General features: G+C 38.9%; 1 long non-coding RNA gene across 1 annotated transcript in view; it reads left to right on the top strand.

Annotated features, from left to right (window-relative positions):
- Positions 1-21,088, top strand: part of LOC113972866 — a 254,524-nt gene that overhangs the window by 50,363 nt on the left and 183,073 nt on the right. The gene's annotated exons all lie outside the window — the stretch shown is intronic.

Here is a 21,088-nt window from a genome sequence, read left to right as displayed (position 1 = left end):
TACAAGGGAGTAGACAAATTTATTTAATATTTACAGTGTGCACTTAAAAATTTGTGCCTTGGGTTAAATTCATTGAAATGTGACATCTTATTTTCAAGAGTATCCTATGGGTAATCCCTTGAAACTTGTATTGACATTAATATAAGCCTTAAGAAATAGGCCTGCCGAGGCTCACATTATCTATAGGAAAGCTAATTTTTTCTACTGATCTTGCCTCCATTCATCTGAAATGGTATAAGATTGTGTAAACAAACCCTCATCTACAGAATTAGAAAATGATGTTTTTGATATGCCTTTCCTGCCCTTGAAATGATATGCCTGGAGTATGCAATCTGTGATGTACCATGTTCTGCTAATGGTAGGATAATTGGTACAAATTTCTAGAGGTAAATGCCAAACAGCCATACCACAAATTTGTTGCTTGGATGAGCTACTTGTTCCTGAATAAGACAACCTACCTATCTTTTTCTTTGCCATATTTAATTAGAACCTATTATAGAAATTAGTGGAAAAGAGGTGTATTACTCATTCCTCAGCATTCTATTCAATAATAAATTTTTAGTTGTCATATTCTTATTCATCTTGTGCAGAGCCAAATCAATTAGTGCCTTTGGAAAGATGCAGGGCTCAAACTGAGCCAAGAGTGATGATGTTCAAAGGATCAAAACACTAAATGACCTCATGCAGGTCCTGTGTTCTGGAAAATGTAGCTGCTTTTTCCAGCTTTCTTGTGTGGCCTGGTAAAGTGCATTATCTCTCTCAAGACACTTGGTGTCTCTGAGCAAAATAAACCCCAGAGCCCCAAATTTCCCTCACAACGAGCAAGGCTATTCTGTCTCGATGCTTCAGTGTATGAGGCAGGAAATCATAGAGGCTTTGTGAGGTAATTTATCCCTCCAGAATCTCAGTATCACTATTCTCCAAGCATTCCTCTGTTGAATATTTATGGTGAATGACCCCACTGCCAGGGATTGCTGAGAGCACTGTAGTATATCAGTGCCCAGGCCTTTGCTAGAGCAAGGTCTGTGCTACACCTTCAGAACAAGCATTGTCCCTTGCCTTGTAACACAGGAATCACTCACAGAGACAGATGAATGTCAAATGTAGAACCCAGACAAGAGCAAAGGGTGAAGTATGTAAGGGAGGGACTAATTACTGCTGCAGCTGGGCGTAAAGTCCATGAGTAGAGCAGATATAAAATAAAGCTGCTCCAAGCAGGCTGGAGCTGCTCTGCAGTGACTCTGGGGAGGGAGAATTGGCTTGAGAACCCTAATTTCTCCTACCTTGTCTTCCTTGAAAGGAAAATGTCAAAAAGTAGTGACTGTTGCACGAAGGAGAGGCCCAAAGGTGTCGATATGCTAGCCTGTGCTTCAGGTTTGGCTTTGATGTTTCCAGCACCCGTGAAAGCTGTGAACCTTCATTGTGAAGGCAGCAAAGCAGAGTTTCTGCTAAGCACAGTCATGAGGGGACGTTGTACAAAACAGAGAACCAGAAATGTGTTTGTAGTCATCTTAATAAGGCATATTCTCAATCATAAATGAGATTTAAACCTACCTGAGGCCTGAAGGAAGAGATAACCAGCCCAGATGTGAAGTTGGCTCTATTTCCCCTGGCCCATATTTGGTCAATGCAAGGAGCATTGGGCAAGCCAAACCTGCCCTGCAAGCAGCCAAGGTTCAGTCACTCAAAGTGTTCAAGGCCTGTCCACATCACTCATTTGCTGGCAAATTACTCCCAAATATCTGCCTACCTTGACTAATACTGCCTTGCTTTATCTGAAATGGGCTGTTATCTAGCCTGGTGCTAAGCCGAGCCCCTCCGCAGGGTCAGGCACAGGCTCAGTCCTGCCTCCTGTGAGATTAAACCTTCCCTATGCAGGAGAAATTTTGCAGCCCTCTACTGTCTGGATAGGGACTTGCAGATAAAGAAGTTATATCAGCAGTCCCTCTGGATCTGCGTTCAGCATTTTTTCAGTCTGACCATTTCTCTTTAGTTCTTCTCTATTACCTGATACCCAGTGGTAGTGCTGCATGACTGCCCCAGTTGCAGGCCTTTCCTCAAGCAGGTTTCAGGAGGTGTATCAAGCTGAATTTCACTAAATGTTTGTTGTCTGTAGTGCATGCTTATTGACAAATTCCCTAATTGCTCAGTTTCTATGTGGCACATAAAAGCCATCTCAGAAGGTACCCTCAATTTCTGAAGCTGACTTGTAGAGGGTAGAGAGAAAGCAGAGAGAAGCCTTTCGCCCTCATAGCTCTATAGAGAAGATCATCATGTTAACTCTGCATAGCTGGGGATAGGGCCAACTCTCTGAGGATAAGCATGCCCCATGCTTTCCCATGAGGAAGCATGAGGAAAAACAGATCCGCTCTGTATGTGAAAGGGTATTTGAAAAAAATGTTCAAGAGTGTGAATGTTTCTGCAGTGTCTTTGCTATAATGTCTAATATCTATCTCATTCACAGAGGGAAGGATAATGCCCTTCAATACCACCATGTCTTACAAGTTTGGGAGAAAATCTAGCTCAACTTTGAGCTCAGCTCTTGACTCATAAAGAACTGTGTTTGTTTCACATCTGATTTATCTGCCTTTTTCTCCTTCTAGACCATTTTGCTGAGTTCACGTTAAGGTTTTCTGTTTCTGTTACTATTTTATTATGAATATTATGTGAGGTGTAAGTATGTATGTTGTGTTGCATGCATGTAATATAAGGCAATCTCTGCCCTGAGGTGCTGGCAGTCTAATATAGAAACAGCTACTGTAGAATGTGAGGAATTTGATTTTTTTCTTTTTTAGATGAAAACAAATGCGCTTAATAAGGCATCTTGATCAATTTTTTAAAAGCTTAAATTGCCAAATTTATTTTGACAAAGTTTAAAAAATTAAATTGATAAAATTATGCTATGTGACAATATTTATACTAGAATCAATATGTATAGTAGGATGTTTCAGGCTGCGTTCATAAGGCTGCAGCTACTTTGTAGCAGATACTACAGTACCACACGGCTCTCCTGGAGAACAGCATTGACAAGCAATGCTGTTTGTGGTATTAAAAGAGTGTATTGTGTGCAGATATTTGTAAACAAAGTAAGCTATTAAATTACTACTTAGTATTTATTCAATTATTAAACACCTCTCAATTAGCATCTACAATTGGAACTTTAGTGCTAAAATGCTGTATTAGATAGGAGCAAAGTGCAATTATGGTTTCCTCCTCGTTATCCATAAGCTGTTTTCAAAGAATTAGCTCACTGCAGCTCTTCCCACGAGCAACTGATTCCCTGAATATCTGTGGATTCATTGTGTCTACCACACAACCTCTCGTTGCCCACAGCCTTTTCTAGGTACTAATAACACCTTCCCAAAACATTATTATGTTCAAGATCTGCTTATGGTATTTTGAGCTTTCCCAAAAAGGTATTTTCAAGGTCACTCCTAGCATGTTTTCTGGCATTGTAACCAGAAAGGGGCTGTGTTTATGGTGCATACATTAGCATAGTGCCATACTGATGTGAACGTGCTTGTAGTGGAGTGACAGCACATCACAGCACCATTCTGACTATGAAAACTGCTACTGTGCCCACTCTTATGGACAGCAGATTGCTCTCTGATGAAGGGTTAAGGGAGTCCCTGCCTCAGGTTAAAGCAAGATGCAACCAAAACTGCACTCAGGGAGGCTCTCCTGACCCCTCCCTGTTAGGCCAGGGTGCTACTGAGAAAACTGTTGAATTTGAACAAGATTGGCCTGCACATGCTGTGATATATGATGTCTATACCTGTGTCCAGCAAGTAAGAGGCTATTTAAGCTGATGTTAAGTGGATAGAAAAGGTGTGGTACCATCTTCCTTTCTGAGTCTCACCAGGTTTTGTTCTCCTCTGCCAAGATAGTGGATTGGAGATGGAGCAAGTTGCCTGACATATATATATATATATATATATAGAAAATTCTCTCCTATTTAATTTTCAACAATGCTGTCAATATGTTCTTAAAACTTCTTCTATTTATTTAGCCTGTAACGACTTTCTGTGCTGTCTCTGCCTTCTCTGTACTTGCTCTCTTGGCCCTTTGTAACCTGCAAACCTTAGTCATTTCTTTAGTTTTATGTATAACAGGCAATGGATTTGAATTAGGTGCCTAGCCCACACAAACCTCATTCTACAGATGAAACATATTCTTAAAGCCTTGGCTTTGATGTCACTATTAGTCAGCACTTGACTTTCAGTTAGATGTCTAGTTTGCAAATGTGGGCATCAAAACAGATATTCAGGTTTGTTGAGTGCTATTTGAATGGCTTCAGGCTATTCTTTGAGACTGTACTGGGGTGGAGCTAATGGGCAAACAAAACATTTTGTTAGCAAAATGAGAAGCTTTTAATTTTCCTTTAACAAGTAAGGAATTCAGAACAACCTGTTCTCATCATCATAAATCACCAATGTAGTATCTAAGGTATGTTTTGGTTGTTATTACTGTAGGATCTGTACAGCTGCTGAACAAACAAGTCCAGGCTTTTTAATACTGAATGAAGATATTGAAATGGAAAGTTTGCAAAAGCCATTGATAATACTGTCAGTGGGTGACTGTTCCAATTGTGAACTCCAGACACAGTATTTTAGGGTGGTATGGGAGGTCACTCAAGTTCTATGGATTGAAGTGTATCTCTCTGAAGTGTGTTTGCAGTCCCTGTCCTTTGACAACTAAACTGTAGTCATGTTTGCTCTGTTTCTTGTCCTGCTGATCAGGCTTTGCAGAGTGGATTCCATTAGAAGGGATTCCAGCCCAAGGTGAACAAGGGAGTTTCCTCCCCTTCGGCATAAATTGTGGCATGGTGGTTACAGGAAAGATGAGCACAAGGTAATACTCAGTACCTCCTGAGGGAGTTAGGAGACAACCTGGGCAGGGCTCTATTAGTTGTCCTAAATGAAAAAGAAAAAAAAAATTACTTCCTATATTAATTGCAAGTGTCTGGTATTTGGATCTTTTCAAGAATCCTTTGAAAAGAGGAGTCTTCATATATCCTAATACAATGCTCAAGTAGCAGTTACTGTAGTTTTAAATTAGATCTGCCCCAGAACTAGCTCATTTCAGCCAGTTTGGAGTGAAAAGAGGGCTTTGCATATCTCTCCTCCTTGTAATATAGATATGTCTTTTATCTTTATTATCCAAGATTTAATATTTCCAGGGAGACTAGACTCTTGCAATTGGGATAGCAAGTGTTGCTCTAAAAATGTAAAGACTGACATATAAATTATTAAATCAGAGTTATTGATTGGTAATTTCAGAAGTATGGAGGAATTAATCTTGTATTTCTCTTACGGAAGGCTGAGAGAGATTAGCATGTCAATACTTCATGCTTCTGTCAGAAAGAAAAGTGGGAGGAACAAAACCATAACTAAATAAGATCCCAACATGCAGATTTGTCAGATATGTGTTTGCAGGTTAAGGAGTTTTTAGCACATCCCAAAGGTTTGGGAGGTGTGGGATTATGAGACCCTGATGGAAACAGCTTTTGAAACGTTGCAATCTGTTAAGCTCCACAGACCTGCTGGGACCACTGGCTATGCTGGTGTACCTCACAGGCTGGCAAGCCAGAAAAGGATGACTGGAGAGGGGGCTTTTTTTTTGTAGTTTCCTTCTCTTTCCAGTTAGTGGCTTTTCTTTATTTACTACTCTTTTCTGACCTCTTGAAATATGAGCTGTACTAATTTGGACTTTGCATTATATTTAGAGGCAATATGGAAGTTACACATTACTTAGTTTGCATAAGTAACTCAATAAGTCTCAGTGCACATGTCTAAGTGAGTCTTAAGGGGGTTTAAATAGGTGTGACGTGCACAGTGAGGGGTCTGGAAGAAGAGGTCAACTACCCCAGTTTAGACTTCCTCCAGGCTTAAAAGACATCCTTCAATTTGCTTCAACTCCCCTCAGTTGTTGGCCCAGCATCTTCTCATAAATCAATTTCTATTTCACACTCTGGAAATAAAACAGAGTAGAAGCTCAGGATTTTGAATGTAATCAGACCTATTATCTGGTTTGATCATTATTTTGTAGAGATTTGATTGCTACTTATGATCTGTAATAGAGGTCATTATTTTATTACATGCTTTCTGGGTATGATTAAGTCACTTAAATGAAGGCTTTCAGTTTAAGTTAGTAAGAATAATATATTTCTGATTTCTTGTAAATAAATAAATCTGAATTTCCACAAATCTGCATGCATTGTGCTATAAAAGCTTTTTTGTTAGAATATACAGATACAAGTAGACTAATAAAGTGTAGAACTTTATGCAAGCTAAAAATATTATTTTTTATAAAGAAAATATTTTTGTTTTAAATTTTATATATATTATCTCCAATGCTGCAATCCCATTATTCATATGACAGGCTTTGAGAGTGAAAGATATAGTTTCTAATTGGATATGTAGCCGTTAGTTCCCAGGAAAAGGAAAGCAGTATCGCTCAACAAAGTCGAATGTCTCAAAAATAAATTTAATGTTGTTAACATTTACTTTGTTGAAAGTTATTTAGTGAATGAGATGTGTAATTGTTCAACTGCATTGCAGATTTATGAGTTATATTTTATTCACAAGTGCAGTTCCCTCAGATATTTTTCCTCACATTACTTAAGGGCCTGTAATGGTCTCCAGCAAGTCTTTAATGCTTCCGAGGAAAACTGAGCTAAGTCATTATTACTCAGTCTTGAGCGAGCCTGTAAAGCCTGGTAGAGATACTTCCCACTCATCTTGTTAAATTGAGGACCTGGAAGGAAAAGAGCAAGGAGTGGACAGTGAATGAGTTGGGCAGCTCCTCCAAGGAGGCAAGAGATACTGATACCTTGCGAGATCACAAAAGGATGAAATTATGTATGAGAAGCATTGCTGAAACTAAAGCCAAGAAAGAGAATTAGGATGGGAGAGTGTAGTCCTGAATGGAGAGACTCTGGACCTGAGAAAGGATGGCTGATTAGTGGTACGTGCTGTGCTGGATATCTTGACCTGTTCATGCACTGCTAACACTTGATGTGACCACTTCTGTCTGAGCTCAGACGTTCATCCTGCATCTGTGCTATTGCTGCTCCAAAGCAGTTTAGCAACCCAAATATACAAGAGAGGGGGCTCTTGGCCAAACTGTTTCATGGCCAACTCTCAACCCCCGTATGGACTGGGGACTCCAAAACACAGTCTACAGAAATAGCTTTCTTACACACACCACTGAACTGGTCCCAGTACATGAAAGGAAGTCTCCTTTGCCCATCAAGCCACAATAACTCTGTACTTATTTACATGAAATCATTATGGATGCCTCTTATATGTGCATCATGCAGGCCAAGCACAGCTACTACTGATAATAAAAATGTTCACCTGCACAGCAGGCAAAAATATCATGAGATTAGGGAAGATTGTTTAAGTAAAAATCACACTGAGAAACAAACAACCAAATCTATAACATTCTGCAGAACCTTTCAGAGTGGTGGGCCAGTTTGGCATTAGCAAGCCAAAATGCAAATGTATCTCAAAAACAGCCATGAAATATCATATGTAGCATGTTCACCACTCCCTTATTGTACTCCAGCTGAAGAGTTCATGTACCTTTCTTGTGGTATGGTGTACCTCAGGAACCTCACCTTTTGTAGTGAATGTGCTCACTTCAAAGTTGTTTTCCAATGGACTGTTAACAATCAGAGCTCACCAGTTTTTCTGGATGGCTGCTATTCGTGTCTGTGACTGAAAACTTTCTGGGAAGGCTATATGTAATGGTAGGAATTCAGATATATTTCTGTGATATGCAAATAGCTACTTTGTGGTTTGTTAGGGAAACCAAGTCAGGAGATGGCTGGTTTTTTGCCATCCTACATTCTAAATGATGTCATCTTGCTCTAGAAAAAGACCCCTTATTTGGAAAATCTTGTGATTCTACTCTTTGTTTTATTTTACTGTTACTTTCTTTTAACTGAAAGGGGTTGAAATTGGAAATGTTTCGATCCCCTCTTCCCAACTTTCCTTTGACTGACAATCGTCCCGTCATTTCTATGCAGCTGCCGCAATTGGCTCTATGTTTATACTTCAAGTGAGCTTAGCAGACTCCTTTGTCTTAAAATACAATCCTGACATAAAGACTCAGAAGCTCAACTACTAATTGCATAAATAGTTTTTTCGATAGAAAATGCCTTCTCACTTTGCAATGGAAGCTGCTCATATCTGTCTGTTCTGTGTACCATAACTTTCCCTCTACATGGTTTCTGATCTAAGATTTTTACATCAGTCCTAGTTGTGCAGCAAAATAGGTGGCTGAACCAAAGAGGCATTTTTCCTGGACCTGCCTCAGAAAGCAGCATGCAAGTTGAAATTTCATTTTTAAATTCAATTTCTCCCTCTTGGAACAAATTCACTGAAGTCAAAGTATCACTTTTTATAGCCTCAGTAACTCTTTCTGGATTTTCAAAGTCAATTCAGCTCTAACCTGAAGTAATTATGGCACATGCTATAAACCACAAGCACTGTAAACTCAGCATGGACTGGTATATCACCATCTTGGAAACATATCAATCTCCTTTTACTCTAATTTGTTATACACACTGTTTCTTTGGTGGCTTTTTCTTACCCTCACATTCATCTATTAAAAGAAATGAGAATGAGGCCTGTTCCCAGTTCATAAAAAAGTAGGCCACTTTGGAACCATGGAACTTAGAATTAAAGTGGCTTTTGAATAAAAATGGATAAATTGTACATTTTATCCATGTTGTTCCTTCTGATGCAAAGCAGTACACTACTAACTTAAGGCTATTAGTGGATGACAGTGTGTCTACTGCTAGCAGGAGGATCCATTGCATGCATTAATTATTGTAGCTGTACTTACTAAATTCAACTTATTTGTGAATGCACAGAACACATACGTAGTAGTCTTTTTTATACAAGGCACCTCTGAGAAGTAGACAAGGAAACCTTGGATGTTTTCTTTATAAGGTTTGGCAGATAATGAAAGAGTAAACCTCTTGCAGTGCCTCATACCTGAACATTTCCTTGATGTTTATAAGATTTACAGAGAAATTATTTTTCATTCTTTTTTCTTATTTTTTTTGCAAGTGTTTGCTCATCCCAGTTTTGCCCAGGCCTGAATATGAAATGCCAAACTACCACAATAAAGCCTAGGCATCACAATATTTTTCCAGCTCAAGCAGCAACTGAAAAGTGTCATGAGACAGTTTACAGAATTCCAGCTCAAACTTGTTGAACTAAGATGTTTACATAATTTATATAAGGTGGGACTATATATGTATTAGGTGGTTAGCTACAGTAGCCAAATTTTCGAAGTTGCTCACCACATTTAGCATTTGGGCTTCAGACCCTTACAGAATTGTGATAAAATCCTTGGTCCCACATAACTGTGAGAAGGGAAAAATGACATTTTATTAGCCTTTTACATGGTTCAAACAATTCTTTGTTTTTGACTACTGCCTGTGGAAATTATTACAATTTCTAGGTGGGAGCAATTGAAGACTTCAAAACAACTCACAATAGGCAGCTTCAGGGAGTACTCAAGTATTCATATCAGTGTTTGAGTAAGTAATATGACATGCACAGATGTGATGCAGGAATAAAAACCTGCCCCTCACCTTCATAAGCAATGATGGAATTCTGGTTCCACTAGTTTATAAACTGTATCACTGACAGAAAATGAAGGAGACCTTGATGGGTCCTACTGAAAGTTCCTCTGCTGTTAAAACATGTATGGCTTATTGTATGTCCTCTTATTTTCTAATTCAGACTGTTCTGAACATGAGGAACAGCTTTGTAAAGCTCAGTAGCTTCAAAGTAAAAGGATATCATTGCTGAAGATCTCCACACTGAAATATCTTGGATGACAAGAAAAAAAAAGAAAATTTTGCCATGGTCACTGTCCACAAGGAGATAGGTACGACAAGCATGTTGTTTACACTTTGATCTTGCATGAAAGGTCATTAAAAAACATTCACTGACTGTGGATGCACACTCCAGGAGCAACAACATGTATTCCAATCTTAAAATACAGCAAGATGGAGCAAACTTAAGGACTGCCACATATGTTAGGGTGCGTCACAAAACTTCAAAAGGTATGGATCTTGGAAAACCAAAGGAAAATAATCAATAAGCTTACATGACAGATTTTTGTAAGCAAAATCAATTACCATTGTTTTCTAAAATACTCACTGACCACAAACCAATGTGATTTCTCGCTACTAGTGGATAAAGTTACCTCTAAGAACCTATTCCTTCTCATGCTAAAATGTACCAGAGAGCAAGAAGCATTTCTGAGACTGATTTCCCCACCACAGCACTAGTATATTTTAAAAAGAAGCAAAGTGCACTTTATGAGGAAATGAGAGAGGGCCCAGAATGCCTTTTAATTTATTTTTATAATAAATATCATTAAACAGAATTTTAAAGCCATATTTTTTATTTTGTATGTAATGCTTATAATGTAGAAAGGAGCCATTTCATGAAAGACTGAAATAAGCAGTTGCTAACATGAAGTCACTATTTTATTGAAACCTGATAAACTTTCTGGGATAATTTAGGATTTTTTAACAACATTTTTCAATTTTGGCAGAAATGAAAAATTATTTCTGTGGCAGCTTCATTTGGACATGGAAAACCTGTTTCAAACCATTCATGGCTCCACCTCTCACAAACTATTTATTACATACTGTAAATTACATATAACATATAACATAAAAATTAAATAGAATTGTTCTGGAACCATAGATACAGATTGAGAGTTAATTAAATGAATGCGTGGGGAAAAATCTGTGTGAGATACAGGACTAGGGGTTCCCTGCTGTACCTATTTAATGAAGTCTCATCCATCTGATGGCTCCTGGACCCACTCTTCAACACTTCCACAAAAATGTCACATTCTTTATGGGGAAAAAGTGTGGAATGTGCCTTACCCACATCAAGTACACCATTTTACAATTCCAATCCAATTAATTAAGCCTCTATTCTTCATGCATGAGTGGCCGTCTCTCAGTTACACCCAAGGCAAAGCTCCAAGGGGGCCAGGCAGCCAAAAAAGAAGGTACATTCCCAGCTCTCATTTACTTAAATACATATTTTTGGTAGAAACAAAGTGTTTAAAATTACTTCGGATAAAAATGTTTATATCTCTCCAGGGCCAGAGCATCGATAACTTATGTCTCAAGAAAATGAGCTCTTATTATTTTTATTTTTAATGCAGAGTCATAATTAAAGCAGGGAGGAGAGGACAGCCTCCTCTGTGAATGAGAAAATTAGACTCGCTGTAGTGAGATGGGAGGGTAGAAGGAGACTTCTGATGCGTGATTAAATGAAGAGGCAGTATGGTGAGGGCAGATGAGACACAGCACAGTGGGAGTATGGAAAGCACGGGGAAAGAAATAAACAGAAGACAAGATGTTAAAGTACCATAACCTGACTGCACTCCTGAAGAGTTAAAAATGAACTGATCATCTGTCAGGAAACCACACAAGAGGGGGGTGATGTGATTCCAGTCCCACCTCCCTGGGTAGGAATGTTGCTCTTCTGTGATTAAGGGAGAAAAGTAACTATTTCCTTCTTATTGCACAGCGTCGCACCGTTATTTTTAGCACTTGATTTCTGAGTGTGTTTCCTATAGATCATCTGTCATTTCAGTGTTAGAAACAACCATGCTATTTTTTTCTGTAATTAAATGGAGTCTTTTCATTTATGAACTTGCTATTTATACTGATCAAAACCTCTATCAATTCACTGTGTTGTCTGGGCACCCAAGATCCAGCTCAGGGAAGCACTTGTTCAGATTCTCTCTTGTACTACAGCCTCACCCCAGAATAAAAGTGCACATCGCAAATAGCAACATGTATGAAATGCTGTGCCTGCTGCCTTGCTGTGACCCAGATGTCAATGTGAGGTCAAGACAGGGATGACCTCTTCCAAAATTAGCCACAGTAGTATAAAATGTTGCAGCTCCCTCTTGTTACTGCCCGCCAAATGGTATTACTCTCTGTGAGAAGAATCATGTTAGTGCTGCCCAAAGGCAGTGGCTGTCATTGTAAATAGTCAATCATTTTAGTAAAAAAACCCATCCTGGCCAGTCTTGGCTTGTCAGAGGGATCTGAGGTGGGGGTTGGAAGTGGCAGGCCTTGCTGGTACTGTAGCATCAGCTCTCCCCTCCTTTCTCCAGCGATGGTTTCTGTGCCAGGATGTACAAAATGCCAGTGAAAGTATGTCCTTGACAGATGCTTTTAGGCCAGAAGATTGTTTCACCTGTTGCAACTACACCTTGGAACTTCTTTACGCTTTTCTGCAGAGGTGAGATTTCCCAAATGAAATTATATTTTCCAACTGGATTGCAGGTTGAGGCATTTCAGCCATTTACATAGCCCTTCAATCTGTCATCATTGATGCTAGAAGGGAAAAATCTGAAACAGAGAGGGAAAGCTGACAAGTCCTAAAATTAAAAAATTATTGATTAAGCCATTTGACTTGTTCTTTCATTCCAGTATTGTACTCCAGGAAACAAATGTTTAATTTATTTTGGATAAAGGGATTCAATTTGTGATAATGCCATGAAAATATAATATCCTTACAAACTCAGATTTCTCATAGGAAAATGTTAATGACTCTTTTCTATTGCACTAAAAATACCGTGTAAAAGAGCTGGTTGAATATTGCCCAAACAATATTTTTGATCATTTATCAGGATGTACTTGGTTCAAGAAAATTCATATCCCATTGTACTATTTGCCAACAGTTATGTTAACTGGTTTTTTTTAGGTAAAGGTTGATTGGTACCCTAAGAATTATGAGTTCATTCAAAACCAGAAAACAGACACAGAATCAGGTCATTAAATGACCAACCACAGTCTTCATTGCTAATAATAAATGTTTTACTTTGAAAGCAGCCTTTAAGGTCAAAATTGTTCAATAAAAATGCAAACATACTTGATATTATGCAAAGCCTAGTTTAGGTATTAGTCATCTGCAGAAAAAGTATCAATGCCTGATTGTCAAATGCAATTATTAAATATATTGCCAGAACTCTGACTTGGTCCACAAATATTCATTAAAGGGAAAAAAATTTCAAAACATTATCACAATTCCTTCCCTGCAATTAATTAAACACCATATACAGTTTAAGAGAGTAATTTTTTTTCTCATTCCAAAGTGTTTTATTTTCAAAATACAAGGACCTAAGTATTTATCTTTGTTTTGATGCAATGGCAACTTTACAGTCATAATCAGAGTACTCAATCAGAACTGGGCCTTCTTTGCACATAATGGTAGTAAAGGACATTCATTTCACAAAATACATAACCTGAAGTTACTTCAACAAAATAAATGCCTTTGAAATTGTGAGAACATACTTCATCAGCTCTTCCCTAAATTATATAGTGCAGTTCGCTGGCAAGCGCTGTGTTCTCTATTAAAGTTTGACATGTTATAATTTCATAATTAGGGCTTAATTTGGACTAGAGGAATTGCTGGGGTTTTTTTGTTTGTTTGTTTTTTTAATTCTCATCATGTTTTTCAAAAACTTTTTTGCTTTGTTTTTTAACAACAGATTTGGACAAACCCAACCCTAGGACTGAAGGAAAGTTCTGGATTCAAATAGTGATTTGGGGTGAAGTTGTAGTTAGGGGCCATATAAACTTTACAATAGTTGCCCATGCATTTAACTGAAACTCTAATTCTTAGTATAAATTCCAAATATAAACCCTCTTGAAGTTTGAGACAGATCTGCTTTTTTTTTCTATGTCTTTCCAGTGAACCCAACACCAGTTTTAAGTTTCTCATGACTTTTAGATTTGGTTATAAACATTTTCAGTATTTTTCTTGTGCATTATTTTGTTTTCTGTGAACTCAGTAATTAATTGTTGGGGGTTTTTGTGACTGTGTTGGAGGTTTCTTGTAAAGCTTTTTGACTGTGTTTGTTTTTAAAGCCCATAAATCTTACTGTATTTTATAAGACAACAGATTACTCAGACTAAGATATTTAGTATTATGTTGAACTGTGTTGGTGTTTTGTTTTATTTCTTAAAGAACTGTTATAAAAGCTGTAGATATTTAGTGATATTAATTAGGAAGCATAATACTCATCAGATCAAACCTGTAGTTTCCTTTACCTATGATCATCCAAAACATTCTTATTCCTTTCCTTCTATCTCACTCATAGCCTCCTAATGTTGTCAGGATTGATGTCATTATTTATCCACTCCAGAAGGAAACTAGTTGGTTGGAAAGGGAGAGTGGCAATTGGAAACCAAAGTTATTTTAGCAGGTTTTTTTTTTATTAAAAAATGGTATTTTTCATGAAACAGTGGTACCTAATATAGTATATTTCTTTATACTAGTAGTTTTCTCCTTGTTGACTCATCCTCTTTTTGTTCTCCCTCCCCCCTGTAGCAAAATAAGAAAACAGATTACTGTAAATTTTGGCACAGAAGGGTATTTGCATCATTTTCTTAGAAGTCACGTGCTTTGGATTTCCTCTTGTTTATGATATATTGAAATGTCTTCCAGATGTTTTTAATTATAAAAAGTTTTCAGGAAAGCAAAGTAATCCGTAATAAAATTTCCTCTACATTTTTTAAAATAGCCAATAAATTAGTGTACTGTAGCTTATCAAACTGCCACATAATTCTACATTTGACCCCAGTGCAGCAAAGTCTGGCATTTCCTTAAGACAGCTAGTTTGGTCAGAGGCAAAGCAGGCTTCCCCAGGCATACTGTCAGTTCCTTTTCCAAGAGAGAGTGTTCTCTTCCTGGGGCCAAGCCAGCTGTGCGAGTGCTCATTGGTGCGAGTGGCTCTGACTTCCTACACAAACACACCCACCTCTGCTCCACCAGCTTGGAAGACGCAGATATGTCACGTGGGGTTTGCCAAACTTTGGATTCGGGACAGGGACAAAGAGAAAATATTTTAGCTGCTGGTATGTGATGCTGAAGCTGTGCTGCATGAGATTTTCATTTATAAATTTTGGGCGGGTGCCCCAGGTTGCTGTGGTAAAATCTGAAAGAAAACACAATAAAAGTAAGAAGATCGGTTCAATTTTCAAGGACCTATATGTAGGTGGGGGGAAGGTTTTAGTCATAAAAGACATTTTCAAATGGTCAAAGAACTGGACAAGAAACAATGACTCTGAATCCTTAAAAATCTTTCCAGATTCTACCCCTTGTATTCATTCATCTCTTTGTTCATCCTAATGACACACCTGAGCAGTGTGCTTACTCTCAGCTTGTATTTGCATAAGGAGATAAGGTAAGCAGGGTTATGGGAAATGGAAACCAACTTTGCCATTTCTGTGATTTTTCAAGCTGTGTGTGTATGCATATGTGTGGTGGGGTTTTTTTCAGAAATAATCAAGATCTGAAAGAAAGGTATAGCTTCATAAACAGCTTGTTGAAAGAGTTATTAGGCTGTTGATTCATGGGTTTAATGTCCTACATGTATCTTTAAATTTGTCCTACCAAAAGATCTCTCTCTGGGAAATAGGGACTTCAGCCTGCATCCTGAAAAACAGCAACACAAAAGAGTAAGCATGTGCATTTGGTACTAGCTGGGTATGATGATTCTATGGCACTCTGAGGTGAATTTGATGCTTCAGGTCTAGGAGTATGATGTAAGGAACTGTGAAAGTGGGAAGGCATACAGCATCCTAGTGGACTAGATCCTCCTGCCTGTCAGAGTCAGTTCTTTTCCAGAGGTGGGAAGGGAAGGAATCAAAGAAAAAAAAAGGTTTATGTGATATTTGTTTTGGGTTTTTTCCCCCAGAGTGTCTAAACACATCAGGACTTGTAATAAAAGCAAATTACAGTTAATGTAGCTATCCTATCCTACATTCTCAAGTGGCATAAATGTTGTCTGAATGGTGAAAGTGAGCTCTGTTGGCTTGCAGCACTCGAGGCTCTTGCCTTCTCTCACTAATTTGCCTTGAGTACTATTTCATCGGCCAGATTTTCAAAGAACAGTAAACAACCATGCAAAACTCCACGCTTTTTTTGCATTAAAAGAGTAAAAGCGAATATTTCACCTTGCTATTGAATCTATTTGTATTTATTGCAAAAGTAGCACAGCACAGAATTTGGACCCAATTTTAGCAGAGAGGAGACAGAATGCTAGGAAACAGATGTAAGATAAATGTCCCTTTTATGCCTCTTAAAAACAGTAACTGAGTATAGTCTTGCCATCAAAATAGAAAATAATAATCAGAGATAAATAAGCTGAATTTTTTAAAAGGCTCATGGAAGTAAATTGCATGTGATTTAGAGCTCATCTCGATAAGGATGGTGGCAGGACATGAGAAGGAAGGAGAAAATTGCAGACCTCAATACAGTGGCAACCATGGCTGAGAACTTTGACCAAATATTGAAAGGGATATAAAATGCTAATGCTGCCACTCCCCAAGAACTCCCTCCCAACCCCCTGCCCAGAAATCCCCCATATTTTAGATGCCAGAATCTATTGGTCTCCATTCTTAGAGTGCTTTAAGAACTATAGATTCATTTATTCCTTGACGAGAGTTGGGCAGTACCTGTGATATTGGCTTGTTACGTGTTTCTCCACTGCCTGCACTCCATGAGTGCTGTTGTCCATATTCAAGCAAAACCGCCACTGAGACCAAGAGAAGTTTAGGTTTGAGTTAGACTGAGATGAAGGGTATTCCTTACCTAACATCTCATCTGCTGCAGTAGGTTTCTGTGGTATTTGACTCATTTTTTTAATGTTAAGGCAGGAAAACCTCTTGCCCTTCTGATGCAGTGGAAATAAAGACTCTAACAGACAGCAGTGAAGTGAGAGGAACCACCTTTTTGGAAAACAATATATTATTAAATGTTTGACTGCAGTTGTTTATTGTTTACTAGCAGTACCTGTAGTGCTAGTGTTACTAGGGAGTCAATATAAAGCTTACTCTTCCATCCTAAAATTTTCCATATGGAGATTTGGGCGATTAGAGTGCTAAGGAGGATTTTCATGGGAGAGTGCATGGGTTAAAGTCTGACGGGTGCTCTTCCTGTTACCAGCACTGACGAGGTGGGGAGAATGGAGCTATGAAAAAGCAACCAAAACTGAGGATTCACACATTTCAACCAATCTTATAGAATTCTTTACTGACCGATCTTCTGCTAAATTGGCGAGCTATTATCTAATCCTGTTTTACAATGAAAAACTGGCACTGCACTATCCAGTCCTCGTGTCTTTGAACCAGCAGAGAGTAACAGTGATGATTTAAAAAAAATGTGAGGTTTTGCTCAGATTCCTTTTTATTCCACTACTCTTCTCTTGCCCCAGAATGGAGGTTTATCGTGCTCCCAGAGGCGTGCCCTGCTCCCGAAGGAGTGTCCTCTACCAGCAGTCGCTGGCTGTGGGGCAGTGGAAGGACTGCCCCACTGAGGAGGAAGTGGTGGCACCACTCTGCCAGGTGACAGTGGGTTTTTCTGGGGCTGTGCAGTGTCAGCAGCGTTTTTGACACAGCAGCTGTCCTCTAGCCGTGGTTTCACAGGCAGAGACAGGCAGTTGTGCTCCATCTACAAGCGTACAAACTTGTCCTTCAGCAGAGCACTGTGCTGGCCACCCAAGACCTCGGTCCCGAGGTGTTTCATGGAGAACCTTGAGGAACTTGGGAGAGAAAAGCTGAGCTACAGGTAGCAAAGAAGGTGTTGCTTTCTCTGGAGAAAAGATTTAAAGTGCTTCTTGATATTTTTGCTGAACTAAAACTGTTCAAGCCATGCTAAATGTCAGGGAAAGAGATGATGGGAGGATGACACAGCTCTCAAATTGGCAGCTGTTACTGGCCAGCAGCACTTGCAAGGGGTTACTGAGGGCAGTGAGGGGAGCAGAAGTGGTGCCAGTGTCTTGATCTCTGGATGTATTACACGGGGTCTAAACCACCTGAGAACTGGCTTTTATTTTCACATTTTATTTGCCCTTCACAGTAGCAGAGCAAAGGAGGAATGGGCCCAAGGCCTTCTGGCAGCCGTGTTTGTGGGAGTGCAGTTATGTGTCTGCTCCTCATCCTACCTGTGGGAATAGGGCTGGGGAGGAACTTGTGGGATATTTGCTATCTGGCTCACCCATCAGGGAATATTTATTTGTTCATTAATTTATTTTATGAAGATTGTACAGACTACGCAGTGGAGTTCCTCACTGATCAGTCTTTGTTCAGAGTTTACAAACCATGACTTGATGGAAGAAAAACAGCATAGCCTGCCTTCTGCTCTTGGGGCTCGTGGGGTATGGCAGGGTACTAGGGGAGAGATTGTAACAACAAGCCACACTACTGTGCTTTTGTAGAGACAGTTATTCCATTTCTTGGTTGGTTTGTTGATTGGGTTTTTTCTGTATTTAAGTTTTTAAAGCATATAGAAAGGACTTTGATGTTCCCATTGCACTGGAATAGAAAAGCAATTGCATGAAGGGAACTATCCACACAAAATTAGAAAATAGGATGCTGGCATAGCTTTCTGTGTACATTAAATTTCTGTTCAATAAAGAAGAAGTAAGGAAGCATACAAGGGGTGGAAGCAGTTATCCAGGACTTTAGGGACACTGAGTGCACAAGGATGTACTGAGAAAAGTCAAAGCCCTTGGGGAGTTGGACATGGTAAAGGGTGGCAAGAAAGGCTCCTGCGGGTATATTGGCAGCACAAGGAAGGCAAGGGAAAACGTGGGCCTACTGCTTCTGAGGGTATGAAGAATACAGGGCCAGGCTCTTCTCAGAAGCACCTGGGCAAAGAAACAAGTGACAAAGAGTGCAAACTCAAATACAGAAAATTCCACTTAGGTGTAAAAAAAATGTTTTTAAATGTAAGGGTGAATGAACACTGGAACAGATTGCCAGGAAAGGTTGTGGAGTCTCTGTCCTTGGAGGTGTTCCAAACTGGACTAGGCACAGCCCTGAGCAACCTGTTATTGCTGACCCTACTTTGAGCAGGGGTTTAAACTGAGCGATCTCCAAAGGTACCTTCCAACCTCAACTATTTTGTAATTCTGTGAAATTCTATAAATTGCAACTTAAACAAATAGCTGTGGTAGCACTTTGGATTAACACTTAAATTATTTTCTCTGTAAATCAATTGAATATTTGTTATCAAAACTCTGTCAACTTAATTTAACCCAGACCTAAGTGTTCCATAAAAGCTTTTATTGAATCAGAGGCCAACAGAAATGTGTGCAGCTTTTGATTCCAATGAAATCAACCTGTGGGGTTTTTTTAACAAATAAATAGTCTTTTCTGAAAGTGAAACTGGCTGGAAGCAAAAGTGAAACTTGGTTTATTGCTTTTCTTTGTTCAAACTGGGGGAAACAGGAATAATAAATGGAGGTCATAGATAGTGCTATGTGCAAGTAAACGGAATTAAAAATATTAATTTTTTTACCATAGCGATACCACTTCTTGTAATACAGTGAAGAAGTCAGAGTGTTTACTGTTACCCTTATTACATTGACAGAGCCCTTTTGATCTTTTCTTTGAGCTTTATGTAGCTCTTTCTCTTTTCATCACAATGCTCCTGCCCAACTCCAGTACTTTATGGTTGTAAATACCTGTAAGATGCAAGTTGCTATAATTTGTGACTGTAAGAGGTAGACTAGCATAAATTATGCAAAAAAAGAGAATGATTTACTCTGGAATAGGTGCAGCAATGTGCTGTCATTGGCTCCAAGAGGAGGGATGCTCATTTTTGCCTGTGTGTGCCGAGAAAGGTGAAGGCTGAGTTAAAGCAGATCAGGCCTGCTTTATTTTACACAGCCCTCTTAGCTGTTTTGCTGAAAGTTCTTCCCGATCCTGAAGTCCATTTCTGTTTTCGGGATGGTAACTTGCACACATTTCTTTTGCCCCTTATACCCACGAACAGCCACATGTTACTTGCCATCCTGCATCCTGGCTGCAGCTGCAGCTGCTGACCGTGAGCTACACATGGTTGACTGTAACTCCTGGGAAATGGTGTACCTTGATTTGGTTGGGTTTATTTTAAGTAGCACATTATGCAGTGTGGGTTAAATTAATGTATATTGCATAGACTAGTGGTACTGCATGGGACTTAGAGAGAATACAGAGAGATTATATGTGGGTAGCTGACAGCATTTTTTTAATCACTTCTAAACTGAAATAGAAGAGGTCTGTGACCCTCTACATTCCTTAAGCAGTGTACAGGAGTTTGTGTCTGTGTAATTCCTTCCATTGCTTTCTCCATGCTTGTTATATATGACATATAGATATTTCCTCATATACCTGCTACGCGGACTCCCTCCTCTTTTCCTTGGCAGTAATGCTGATACTTGGCAGGAACAAGGATCTTTTCTTGCCCCATTTATTATGAGTGAACTTCCAGTACATAAACAGATTCTTCTTTAACTAATTTAATATGCACGGTTTTATCTTATTTGTTTTGTCTTTCTTCCAGCTCCGTCTTGAAATGACTCACTCTAAAAGGTTTATTGGAATTTGTGAAGTTCCTAATGCAAACTCTGGTCCAGCAAGATTGCTGTAGTCCAATAATACCAAGTCTCCTTTTCTTAATTCTTAAATGTCTCCCTGCCTCCTTTCCTTGTGGAATAGGTGAGAAAAGCAATTACCTCCACTACATAATGCATCCCAACTCAAAAACTCACTCCTTCCATGTAATTTTGAATCCCAGCCCAGCTGGTGGTTCCTAGATTTTAGGCTCTGAATATGAGTTCAGCACTTTCAAATGAATCACTCAGAACAGTACTTCTGTCAGTCTTCTTTTTTTTTTTTTTTTTTGGAAGGTTTTCCTGAATTTGCAGATGCAGACCCTGACAATGCAGCAAAAAATATTAAAATTTTCAATTTTTTTTCCTGTTTCTTTAAAGTGTTTGTTTTCGTTCTATTGTGTTTTAGTGCAACAAAGATGTGTGGGATATCCTGCTTTGCATGTAATTGGCCTTGTTCTTACTTATTTGTGATTTTGTCAAGATTTTAATTGACACTTCAGTGTTTTTGTGAAGACCTGTCTTTTGAAGAGCCCTTTTTACCTTTTTTCATGAGCTGTTAGTGGGGTAAAGATTGTGCTTTTCATCTGCTGTCTGTGGACAGTTCTTTTCAAAAAGGAGTTAATGGATAATATCCCAGCTC

The sequence above is a fragment of the Neopelma chrysocephalum genome, unplaced genomic scaffold (genome assembly GCF_003984885.1).
Source record: "Neopelma chrysocephalum unplaced genomic scaffold, ASM398488v2 Primary Assembly neopelma1_97, whole genome shotgun sequence".
NCBI classification, from domain to species: domain Eukaryota; kingdom Metazoa; phylum Chordata; class Aves; order Passeriformes; family Pipridae; genus Neopelma; species Neopelma chrysocephalum.
Note: the sequence above shows the minus strand (reverse complement) of the source record. Positions and strands in the feature narration are given on the sequence as shown.